General features: G+C 35.6%; 2 pseudogenes; both read left to right on the forward strand.

Moving 5' to 3' along the window:
- Nucleotides 1-1,429: 1,429 nt before the first annotated feature.
- Nucleotides 1,430-2,844, forward strand: LOC103330190 (metalloendoproteinase 2-MMP pseudogene; annotated as a pseudogene).
- Nucleotides 2,845-8,964: 6,120 nt separating this feature from the next.
- LOC103329926 (metalloendoproteinase 2-MMP pseudogene) lies at nt 8,965-10,046 on the forward strand (annotated as a pseudogene).
- Nucleotides 10,047-13,868: the final 3,822 nt, after the last annotated feature.

A 13,868-nucleotide genomic window follows, 5' to 3' on the forward strand; every position in this document is an offset into this window, starting at 1 on the left:
AGTCATATCAATGAGTGATAATGTGACCTAAAATCAATTGGCAACAGGTTGAGAGACCCAAAATGACAGACTTTTACTTCCAGAGGGAAGAACACTCTCAACAAGTTTAAACTTCAGTTAAGCAGTGCAAGTATCGTCTACCAAGAAACACTTAGCACAACCAAGTAACAAAATGATAGGTAATTAAGGGCTCAAAACCTGGTTATAGTACTTACAGATCCAAAAAAAAAAAAAAAAATGGCGTGGTGCCAAAGAGAAAGATAGTCGATTGGTGAAGAAGAGTGAAGTGAAGGGTGAAAAAGATAAGCATGAGTGGGGTTTTGGAGGAGAGGGTTTTGCTTGGCATATTTTCTTATTTTTCAAGAAAAGGGGGTTAGAGAAAATTCCAGCCAAGAAAGAAACAAAGAAGAATGACAGGTCCACCCCTAGATGCAACCTCTTTCTCTCTCTTTAGAACTGACAAGTTGATCTTGGCTCTTCAAAATATTTATTTTACCTTGGAAGAACAAAATCTACATTGAAAATGCTAAAAACTTGCACTTTTTCTTTCCATATAATAAATACATAGACATTTTTTTTCACATGTTTTCGAAGAAACCCACATTTTTGAAAGTGCTAAAAAACAAACATTATATGAATTGAATTGAAGAGTATGGTGATGCACAAATTATTAAAGTAGCAAATAATCCTTCTTCTTTTTTGTTGGAGCAAACAAACGTTTTCAACTAACTTGCCACATAGGTCAACAAACTCCAATTTAAAAAGTTTAATTTACTACGCATCGAAGAAAAATGAATTATTCAAACTTCAGAATTTTGCATGGACCCATATATTATACTTGACCGAAGGAAGGAGTTGGCCAAAAAGTCTCCCTTAGAATGACTGCTGTTTAAGACTCAAAACGAGTCTTCAAAGCGTAGATCTTTTCGAGCTAAGAATAGTCAGTCTTTCATGTTGTTCACGAAATAAGATCCACCAAAGGGACATTTGCACAGTTGATATTCAAGGCAAACTTGCACAGTTGGAATCAGTTGCCATTCATGAATTAATGTCTATGTAACAGTCAGTAAACGTGTATTACGGTAAACTAGCATTACTTATATGAAAACTGCAAATATTTCCCCAAAAAAAAAAAGCACAAAAAAAAAAAAAAAAGAAGAAGAAGAAGAAGCCAAATTGAAGTCGTTCCCCAGTAGCATGAATTCAGGTCTTTATTAGGCAAAAATAAATAGAAAAGATATCCAAATAAATACCACTTTTATTTATTAAAAAAAAATGCTAACAATATATTTCTTGAACAAGTCGTTCCCCAGTAGCATGAATTCATGAATTGATCTAACAAAATTATTTCTCTACTATGAACACTAACTTTGACCAGAACATTAAATTAATTGTCTCTTGCGTTGATAGCTTCTACATCTCTGGCGCGCTAGTCATTCCCATGAATCTGAACTAAGAACAAGTCTCATCAAAATTGTCTTCTCTATTTTCCTCTTCCACCCGGCGATTGTCATATCTCTTACGGCCAGACTTAGAATACGTTTACTAAGGAAAGCCCAGCTCTCAATATGAAGGTGGAAATTAGAGTTGCACCGTTTCACGACCGTTGATGTAAGTCTGCTCATTATACACCTATATATAGCCTTCCAAGTATGAGGGTTTTGCACAGCATATCCAAAAGCAAAATTATTTATTTCCCAAATATACAATGGCATCATCAAAAACTTCGACTCTTTCTCTATTCGCAATCACTACTTTTCTCTTCATCCTCCTTTCTCTCCTCTCCTACTCAAAAGCAGCAGAAACCCACCACAAAAAAACTTCATCACCATTTGAGTTCCTTGAGCATCTCAAGGGATGCCACAAGGGTGACAAGGTTCAAGGCATCCAAGACCTCAAAAAATACCTCGGAAAATTTGGTTACTTAAGCAGCAACAATAATGGCCACTTCAACGATGATGATTTTGACGACCAATTGGAGTCAGCCATCAAAACATACCAACTCAATTACCACCTCAAAGCCACTGGAACATTGGATGCTGAAACTGTATCCAATATGATGATGCCACGTTGCGGTGTCGCAGATATCATCAATGGTACCTCCTCCATGCGATCAGGCAAACAAAGGCACCCTCACCACCATCACCACGGAGGACACACAGTTGCTCATTATACTTTCTTCCAGGGAAACCCAAAATGGCCGGCCTCTAAGTATCACCTCACCTATGCCTTTCTTCAAGGCACCCCAGCTGAGGCCACGGGACCAGTTGCACGTGCTTTTCAGACATGGGCCGCCAACACACACTTCACCTTCAGCCAGAGCAATCAGAACCCCGATCTGACAGTGAGTTTTCACAGGGGTAATCATGGAGACGGATCTCCCTTTGACGGGCCAGGAGGGACCATAGCCCATGCATTTGCTCCAACAAACGGGAGATTTCACTACGACGCTGATGAGCGGTTTTCTGTGGGCGCCGTGAGTGGTGCTTATGACTTGGAGACTGTGGCTTTGCATGAAATAGGGCACCTTCTTGGGCTTGGGCACAGCTCTGTTCTGGGAGCTATTATGTACCCGACTATAAGCCCTGCAGCGACCAAAGGTTTGCATGGGGATGATATTCAAGGAATTAAAGCTTTATACAACGCTTGATCATCGGTTGATCATCTCTTGTCTTAAAGCTCACTTCGTTTTTAAGTTCACCCAAACCCAAAGTCATGAACCTTTCATTATTCCCTTTTATTTTTGTTTTTTTTTTCAAATAAAGTACCTCACTTACAAGTGTACTAAAAGTTGTATCTGAAATTTCTTAAATACAAGTTTGAATGATTTATTATTTTCTGAAATTTCTTTGGAATACAAGTTTGTCCCCATTGCAATCATAGAACATATCATTACTTTTAAAGCAGTGGCGATTGTCTTATAAACCATGTCCTCTCTCTCTAGGGGTCAACTCAATCTGGAAAAGTAATATGAAACTTTTCTCTCTTAGGGTTCTATAAGGAATCTGAATTCAAAATTTGAGGTTCAAATAACTTAAGAATATTGATAATTTATTACTTTGCTCAACTTATTGGAAGCATTGTCTTCCAAGATGGACTTTATACAAGAAACTGAATAATAGAATTATTCACAGCTACTGAAAATATGATGTCCAAAACCTGGTTATTACTTGCTAGATATAGTATAGCATAATCGCATCAAAATCTATTCTTTCTCCCCTCACAATCACTCTCCTCTCCCGTGCAACGTCATTATAAATAAAAAATTAAAAAAAATCTCAATTTAGGACTAGTTTTGCTTTCTTCCCAAGCTCTGGAATTTGTCCTTGCTCTCCCTTCTTGTCCAAATATCATAGAATAGAAGGAAAAACGGATCAAAGAAGAAGAGTTGTAAACATGGTCCATTTACTAGTACATTTCCACTAAATTGGTCCATTTTATTCCGAAATAGAGAGGGGTTTACAAGTTACAAGGAGATGGACCATTGAAATCCATTAGATGATAAGACAAACTTTACTACGCAATGTTTAAGAATTACAACGAAATGAAACGGGGTATGACCATTTTGTGATAAACTTAAACCAAAAATGATAATGTTAGGCTTGTATCTAACAAAAGGGACCATGTTTTTCACTTTGTGCATTGGCAAGGACCACAAGTTGTAAACTGGGTCATAATTCTAACTTTGATCAATCATAATCCTAACCCATCATTTGTGGTCAATCAAATTTTTTAGACATATAAATTAGTGAAATAGAAAATTATTAATAATTTATTTATTTGTCTATAAGCAAAACTTTTACCATTCAAAAGTCTAAATATAGAGTTCAAACCCCCATGACATTTTGGTAGTGTGTGTGTGATAAACTATTTCCCCTTGTAATTTAGATTATCGCTTATATATATATATATTTAAGAAAGGAAAATTTGCATAAATGCCACCTAAACTTTTAGGCATGTGCATCAATATTAATTTTTATTTTTAATCATCTGAACTTTGTAAAGTGTTGCAATATACCACCTATGTCTAACTCCATTAAATTTAAGAGTATTTTTGTCAATTAATTATAACTAAAAATAATTATTAAAAAAAAGTTAACCTAATTATATCAGACTTCCCCTACCCCTTACCAACGCCAATTGTCATCCACCCTAAGCATTCCATATTGCTGGAGGGAGGGGAGAGAGAGAGAGCCTTGAATAGAATATGTGATCTTTTATTTATGTTTTGGTATTTGTGAATTGCAGTGAAAAAAACCTTTACAATCATGGCTTATACTAGTTGTGAGAATAACATTCTCTCGGTTTGGCAACACGAGAATTGCTCGACTCTTGCCTGCATTTTTTTAGGGTGTGGATCAGAATAGCCTAACGGTTGTAATGTTTTTGGGCAGTATATATTTTATTAATACAAATTTATAAATAAACTCAATCCTAAACATGTATTTATAAAAAAACCCAAACACTATTTAAACATAGAAACACACCCAAAATCAACCTCAAAGTCAACAATTGTATATTTTTTGGGTGTGTTTATAAATGGGTTTTGAGTGTGTGTAATGATGGGTTTTGGGTGTGTTTATAAAGTGTTTTGGGTGTTGGGTTTTTTTATAATTTCAGCTCCTATTTTGGGTGTTTTAGTGAAACTCCCTTTTATTAATTTCTCATGCTTGGCAACCGTAGAGATGCATGGACGTATGGGGTTGTTGATCCCAATAGTCGAACTGCAGCATTATTTGAAATTGCTTGTAGATATGCTCTTTTGATGCATTCGGGTTGGATTCCAAGAAGGATGATTATTCTCTATGGTGAATTGACGGAAATACCCTTACACTTCACAGAAATTTTAATGAAGTTAGACGTATAGGTGGTGGATAACAATACATTACATAGTTTAGGTGGTTAAAAGTAAAAATTGAAAGTTCATGGTGCACATGCCTAAAAGTTTAGGTACTATTTATACAATTTTCCCTTAAAAAAAGTATAAATATAAATTTGATAAAATAAATGTCAGCATAAATCATAAAAGATAATAACCACAACACTACTACAAAAAGTGACAAAGACGACCAGAAAAAAACAACGGTCTAAGTGAAAACCGTCGTTGTTTTTTAAAAGACGACGGTTTTATAAAACCGTCGTGTAATAACACCTTAGACAACTAAAAAATGGAGATTCAAATGGTTGTTCCTAAAACACGATGTACCTAATTAAAAAACCGACGTCTTATTGAAATAGGATTTCCAAGTAGTAAAATCATAGCCAACAAATAATGGCGGAAGTTATGAATCGACCGACGTAGAAAGTAAAGACGACAATTTCAAAAAAAGTCGCCGTTTTTACCCAGAAATTAACACGACCAAGTTTTCGTATAAGGCGCCGTATAATTACAAATAAATCCACGGCGGTAAAATACAAAATACCGCCGTATTAAATTAATGTACAACTACGGCAAAGATAAATATAACGACGTCTTTCTCGTATTTCTACGACGGTATCTTTAAATCTCACCACGTTGGGGTTTTTATTTAACGACGTATTATACAATTTAACGTCGTATTTATTCACTTTATACGTCATACATTATATTTAAACCGTCGTCTGAATAAGAATTTTTTTTAACAATTTATTTCTTGGATTTTGTTATACTACGTCGGTAGATATACTTAATGACAAGAATTGAAATAACCACGACGGTTTATATAGAAAACCACCGACATAATCAGATTTTTCTGAGATCACAAGGGTTAGGAAATCTTACAAGATGGAACTCTGTTCCTCATCATAATCTTACCAGAAAGACAATATTTTAGAGGTTAATGATGTATGTGTATTTGTGTCTTTGAGATACACAAACGCACATACACATTAACATCCAAAAAATTGCTTCTGAAATTTGACGACGGCAGCCTGAGAGATAATTTTTTGAAAGTTGATGATGTGTGTGCGTTTGTGTATCTACACAAACGCACACACACATCAACATCCAAACAATTGCTTCCTAAAACTTCACGACGGCAGCCACAGATTTGCAATCAGAGAGACAATTTTTTGAAAATTGGTGATGTGTGTATGTTTGTAAATCAGATACACAAACATACACACACACCAACATTCAAATAATTGCCTCCTAAGAGATTAGGTGAGACAAAGAAAGGGGCAAGAAGAAGTTGAAACCCTAATCGAATACTAAAACTGAAAGCACCCGTGAAAAAAAACCCTATTTATAATTAAAAAACCAAATCCACGTCGGTTATATTACACCTAACGACGTTTAACAAAAATAATCCACGTCGGGGAACAAATACATTACGTCGTCTTAGTCTTACTTAAGACGACAAAAAAAGACAACGGTATAACAAAAAACAGTCGTTGTTTTTATATTCGTATTTGATTTAAATCAGTCAACTAGAAAAGAAACTTTACAAATTCTAGAACATTAATTTCCTCGGGAAAAAAAACTCTATTTATAAGGCACTGTTTTTGAAAAATAAACTGAAAGAACAAGGGAAAAAATTGTATTTATAATTATAAAAATAAAATCCACGTCTGTTATATTACACATAACGACGTTTTAAAAACGAATCCACGTCGCGAAAAAAATATTGCGTCGTCTTAGGTTAAAAAAAGACGACGGTATAACAACAAACATTCGTTGTTTTTATATTCTTATTTGATTTAAATCAGTCACCCAAAAAAGAAACTTTACAAATTCTAGAACATTAATTTCCTCGGGAAAAAAAACTCTATTTATAAGGCATTGTTTTTGAAAAATAAACTGAAAGAACAAGGGAAAAAAAATTCTATTTATAATTATAAAAATAAAATTCACGTCGGTTATATTACACATAAGACGTTTTAAAAACGAATCCACGTCGCGAAAAAAAATATTGCGTCGTCTTAGTTTAAAAAAAGACGTCGGTAGAACAAAAAACCGTCGTTGTTTAAATTTCTTTAACCGTTCTCTTTCTGCAGGACTTGGATAGTTCAAAGCATTGACAACTGAAGCCATCTGATTCGATTGCTCAGGCTTTAGAGGCCATCTGAAGCCATTTCTATTCTTTATCGCATTCTTGAAAACCCATCTTCTTCTTCAGAAGCTCTACGGATAAAGGAACATCTTCTTCACTAATGCCGATAACCCATCTTCTTTTATCACAAACCTGACGGATCTTCTTAGCCAAGAAAATCGAGCAGAGATCTTCAGTGTTTCCCTGAGAAGCGAACTTTCCTTCGACAGCGAGTGGAGGCCAAGCTTGCATCTCTTTTGATGGAAAGCAAGGAGTATTCAGAAGCACTAAGTCTCCTATCAGGATTGACAAGCTTCTTCTTATGGACATAGATTTGTTGGAGAGTAAGCTCCATTTCTTTTTGAGAAAGACATCCAAATTATTGTCTTCGAGATGTGAGAGAGAGTGTCTGTGAGAGAGGAAGAACATGGAAACCTAAATGAAAACTGAAACTGAAAGAAAGCGACAAATTTATACAATAAATTTTTAAAACCCACGGCGGTCCTTACACAAAACCGCAATCTATTTATAAATACCACGTCGGTATATTACAAAAAAACGACTTATATTATAAAAATGAACGTCGGTAAATTACAAAAAACCGTCGTGTTAAATACTTCTACCATGACGCGAGATATTGATTTATTGACTTTTATTTAGGAGTTTACTACGGCGGTACCTACAACACTACTGTCGTATTTATTTACCACGTCCTAAGTTCAAATTATCGTCGTAGTTTGTTTATTTATACGTCATCGTTCTATGTAAACCGCCGTCTTATTACTATGAAACGGTTTGTATATATATATATACAACTTTTCGTCTACCTGACTTGCACATGCATTGTTTCCAAACCCGAGAAAAAATTTCAATCTCCCAGAGAAAACTTTTCGTCTTTTTTCCTTGTCAGAGTATCTCATCGTCTTCCTCTCGTCTTCGTCGTCGTCTCTGAACTTAAACACCAAACTCCGAGAGAAAGCTTTCATTGCACGCAAAAGGTAAGCTTTCATTTCTCACTATTTTTGTTGCTATTTTGCATGCTCATACGGTTTTTGTTTTGAAAATCATTTTACCTTTTTTCTGGTGAAAATCATTTTTTTCTTTCCAAGTTTGATAAAATACACAGACAAAGAGGGAAAGTTTCCAACTTTGAACACAACTACTTCAACTAAATAAGACGATGGTAGCTTCTTATTTATGTGGTTAAATATGTAGACCATGACGGTTCGTCACTCGTCCTAGCGTCGTCTTAAAATTGATCTAAGTTGTTTTTAAAATGACGGTCGATTTTTTATTTGCTTGTTTAATTGCATGTTTGATTTCTCTAAACCATGGTTTTCGTTTTTCCTAATTTGATAAAATACAAAACTTGAAAAAATCAAGTCATAACAATACAAATAAAGCTCTCACAAATGTGAGGTGAAAAGCTCTCACAAATGATAGGTGAAAAGCTCTCATAAAATGAGAGCTAAAAACTACACATAGAACTCAAAGAGTCTTTATGACTTATTCCGAACATAAAGATATCGCAAAAGGATGATGGTGGAGATCCGCCGTCGAAATGCAGGTGGAGATTCGACGCCGAGACGCAACCGCCTATGATGATTGGAGGAAAATTATAACAAAACGAAGACAGATATGGAAAATCTTTTGTCTATGAAAATGAGAGGAAAAGAGATGGAGAAAGAGAAGAGGGAAGAGGGAAGTTCCTCTTCAAAATAAAAATGGCTCTAGGAGGTTTCTTGGGATAGTGGAGGCTAGGGTTTGGGGGAGTGCGTAGCACCTCACTAATAGAGGGTAGTTGTTTAGACTCAAAGTAATGCATATGCATTTACTATGGAAGGCCCAACTCTCAATCTCAAAGTGGAAGTAAGAGTTGTAAGTCTTCTCATTAGAGAGCTATAAATAGCCCTCCAAAGTATATGAGGCTTTTCCACAACATATTCGAAACCAAAAGTATTTCTTACTACTAGCTTAGCTAGCATCAATGGCACCATCAAAAGTTTCAACTCTTTCTCTGTTCACAATCACTACCCTGCTCCTCCTTCTTCTCCTCCCTCTCCTCTCCCATGCAGCATCATCATTTAAGTATCTTAACCAGGTTAAGGGGTGTCGCAAGGGTGACAATGTCCAAGGCATCCTAGACGTCAAAAAACACCTTGAAAAATTTGGTTACTTGAGTGGCCATTCCCAGAATGATGATTTTGACGACCAATTGGAATTGGCCATCAAAACTTACCAAATCAATTACAACCTCGAGGCCACCGGAAGGTTGGATGTCAAAACTGTGTCAAACATGATGATACCACGTTGTGGTGTGCCAGATATCATCAATGGTACCACCTCCATGATATCAAGAAAGATACAGCACCACGAGGGGCTCACAGTTTCTAAATATTCTTTCTTCTCAGGAAACCCAAAATGGCCTTCGGCTAAGTATCGCTTGACCTATGCTTTTCTTCAGGGCACCCCAAATCAGGCCAAAGATCCAGTTAAACGTGCTTTTCAATCATGGGCCAATAACACACAGTTTACGTTCAGTCAGGTCGAAGCATATGAGACACCAGATCTGACGATCAGTTTTCAGAGGCTCGATCATGGAGATGGGTATCCGTTTGATGGCCGAGGTGGGGTAACTGCCCATGCTTTTTCGCCAACAGATGGGAGATTTCACTACGACGCTGATGAGATGTGGGTTGTGGGTTCTGTGAATGGTGGCATGGACTTGCAGAGTATTGCTGTGCATGAAATAGGGCACCTTCTTGGGCTTAATCATAGCTCTGTTGAAGAAGCGATTATGTACCCCTTTCTCAACACTGCAACGGTCAACCGGAATTTGAAGCCCGACGATATTCAAGGAATTAAAAACTTATACAACATTAAATGATGATCAAATCATCAAGAATGTTCATCCAACGTCCGTCCTTTACATAATAATAATTATTATTATCAAATTTAAATAAGGTACCTCACCTGCACCTGGAGTGTTCTCGGAAGTTGCAATACAATATTGCATTAAACCTGTAATACGAATTTCGACAGTTTAAAGTTTAAATATTTCGTGTCTGAAACTTTTTTGCTTCACTATAAATTTGATTACAGACACTTCAATTTCGACATGTGATGAACAATTCGTACGGAGAAAAAGTGAGTTGATGTAAATCTGGTCTTGTATGTGTAATCGTCATGGGATTGTTACTCTCTTGGGTCAACAAATTAGGACCAAAATTTGCTTCTTCTTTTGCTCTGGAATTTGAGGTCATGAACCCAAAAACTCTTGTCCCAAAGAGCATTGAAGTACGTATTTTATTTGCCAACCAGGGTTGGTTCAGTTTGTAAGGTTTCTGCTGCACTGTGTGCAACTCCATCAGTGTTCGAGTTCCGTTGCCAGCAGTCCTTGTTGGTGCTCGATATATAATTTCCTACATAAATCAATACCGATGATAACTGGCAGTTGGATGCCACGCGTAAGTCCTTCCGACTCAACATTGTAGGTCTGTCCTGAAGATGGTGGTAAGAGTAACCAATCTTCCCCTAAACTTTTGCTCATACAAAATAAAAAAGTACGTATTTTATTTCTGGAAAATTTTCTATTAACTCTGCTACGTTTACAATTAAATTATGGTAAGACTAATATAGATTCATATTTAGCTAAAATTTGGAAATTAAAATTGCCCTTTAAAATTAAATTATTCAATTGGCTTTTACATATATATATATATATATATACACAAAAACGTCTTCATACATACTCGCGACTCGTGAGAAACTTGATCATTTTACTAATATTTCAAATCTTTGTCCTTTTTGAAACTTACTCCAATCAGATTTGGTCCAATCTTGTTAAATTTTGGTGTCTCCCCACAACCTAACCATGTTGATATTATAGAGTGGATCCTTTCTAAATGGAATAATGTCTCTCTTTCATTAATTTTTGCCAAATTTTGTACTATTTGCTGGAAAATTTGGAGCAACGAAATCGTTTACTTTTTCAGAATAGAACACCTCATATTAGTGAAGCTATTTCTCAAATCAAAACTTTGCTTTTACAAGATTGGCATCAAAATAATATTTCTTTTTAAAATGGAAAAAAAAGAAAATGCTATATCTTATGGATGGAGTACTCCCAATAAAAATAGTTTTAAATTTAATTTTGAAACCTTCACTTGTAGGCTCTAGTCTGCTTGGTCATGCATCTGTTTTACAGGCAGAAGCTTTATCTTTAAAACAAGCAGTTATCTAGCTTTCCCGACAAATTTTGACCTGTCTCGGCAAATTTTGTTCATTGCCGACAAAGATTGATCTTTCTCGACGTATTTTGTTCTTCTTGACAAAACGTTGACCTTTCACAAAATATTTTGTTATTTCCCCACAAATTTTGATACGCCAAGACCAAATATTTCTTTGCCGACAAAGCGTGCCCTTTTCCAGCGAATTTTGTTCTTCCGACAAATTGTGACTTTTCCCGACAAATTTTGTTCTTCTAGACAAAGTTTGAACCCCGAAAAATTATGATCTGTCTCAACAAAATTTCTACTTCGCTTCCAAATTCCGGCCTCTCTTGACGAATTTAGTGTCCCACAGTGGACACGTCATCAATTAACATCTGACCAAACAGCCAACTTAATGAAAGACTTAAATTGGTCAAATTTGAAAATCATGGGTTGTAAATATATGAAATTGAAACCTTGTTGCCCATATTAAGAATGACACCAAATATCTAGGGGTGTTTTGTTGATAGCCCATAATTTAATCCCGTCACTAAAGTGATTACTGTATGCTTGTAATTTTGCTTTGAAGGAAAAATTGCTAGATAGACTTAGAACTTTATTAAGATATTTGATGTTTAATGTGGAAGATTATAGAGATGCATGTTTGATGTGTGTTTGCATTTTTAGCTACCAAGAGCTTGATGTGTGTTTGCATTTGTAGTTACTTTACTATACGTTGACTTTGACCAGGAATATGCTTAGATTAATTTAGGAATTGTTTCATGCGTTGAATCTCTTTTGTTTTATGCGTTTGGGTGGTCTCTGTATTTTTGTGTTCTTGCCATTATTCTTCTCTGTTTTTTTTTTCTTCCCTTTCCCTGCCGTCGTCTGGAACCTCAAGACCAAGCTAGCTACAGTCAAAGTCATGGCGTACCATACATGGAAGAGGACCCGGTTTCAAAACCAATACGAAAATTTGAGTGTTATTATATCAACGTAACCCCAACGTTAATCTATGTATGCTCAATGTACACACCTTCTTGGGCTTGGGCACAGCTCTGTTCAGGGAGCTATTATGTACCCGACTATAAGCCCTGGAGTGACCAAAGGTTTGCATGGGGATGATATTCAAGGAATTAAAGCTTTATACAACGCTTGATCATCGGTTGATCATCTCGTCTTAAACCTCACTTAATTTTTAGGTTCACCCATGTCAGGATCAGGAGGAACCTTTCATTTTTCCCTTTTGTTTTTTTTTTTTCAAATAAAGTACCTCACTTACAAGTGTACTGAGATTTTCAAAGACAATAAACAACTAAATAGTTGTATCAGTTAAATGTAAATGATTTCTTCTCTGAAATTTCTTTGGACTACAAGTTTGATTACGTTATGTCTCGATTACAATCATAGAACATATAATTACTTTTAACGCAGTGGTGATTGTCTTATAAACCATGCCCTCACTCTCTGTAGGGTCAACTCAATCTCGATTAATTAAGTAATCTCTTTGGACTTACCGTTTTATCAATTCGTTTACTTGTTATTATGTGAGAATCCAAATCAAAATTAATTAGCACTACGGTGCAACCAAGATATTATAAGTAAGCACTAATGCAAAAATTTTATTCTCTAACGTGTGACTTGTCGGACATGACACATAGATAATTTGACTCAAAATTATGTTTTGAAACATATCAACATGTTTTATGGTACTTCATTCTTTGATTTTAAATTAAAAACTAGAGTAGTTTAATGTAAGTGATGGATGATTAATTAGTGGACCCTTGAGGTTAGTTGACCCATCAAGCAATATGTAGTATAATTCAAGGAGGAAGACAAACTGCTAATGCTAAACACGTTATACGGATCCCTGTTTGAATGACCATATAGTTTTATACTTTAGCGATAGTTCGAGCTAATAAATAATCACACTCTGATTAATTCTGTTCGTCTCAAGAGTTTGGAAATCATTATGCAAATAATTGTTATAGTCAAAGTCATGATATATTATGGCAAAAAAAGAAGAAGTCAAAAGCCAGCTCAAAATCAATAATTTGGAAATTATGTCAACACATCCTCACCGTTAATCTATCTATCCTCCTAAAGTATGGCTCAATTCCCAAATAAATCTTGTCCTTTAACTAACATTTGAGTTTCACTGACTAACTTAATGGAAATGATTAAAAAGACAAAAATATCCCTCTTTTCTTTTATTTTTACTGGACATATATCTTAGTTGGATCTTGAGCCTCTATATTTAGAGTTTACACATTCATCCACATTGCGCAAAGTCTTGACCATCCTAGTCTAATCGTTTAAAGACATGACATGATAATAATATAAGTATTTAATTTTCTTTTTCATCAGAAAATTATTTAAATTTAACAATTATTTGTTTAAACAAAAAAACATAAAAGAAAAATCCACGAGGTGAGGGGAGAGGACTACAGGTTTCTTCACGAAAGGTGAGGGGTAATTGAAGGGAGGCTGCGAGGAATTGATACAGAGAAGATTATCAAAATGGGAGGGGGTAGCGAGCAATACAGAAAGAGAGATGGTGAATGGTACATATAGTGGCTTGGGTGCTGTTGGGGTGGGGGGAGAGATGGTGGATTGTATGTTTGCTTGGGTGTGTCGGGGTTGGTAG

Source organism: Prunus mume, linkage group LG4, assembly GCF_029339155.1.
Source record: "Prunus mume cultivar Tortuosa linkage group LG4, ASM2933915v1, whole genome shotgun sequence".
Lineage (NCBI taxonomy): Eukaryota > Viridiplantae > Streptophyta > Magnoliopsida > Rosales > Rosaceae > Prunus > Prunus mume.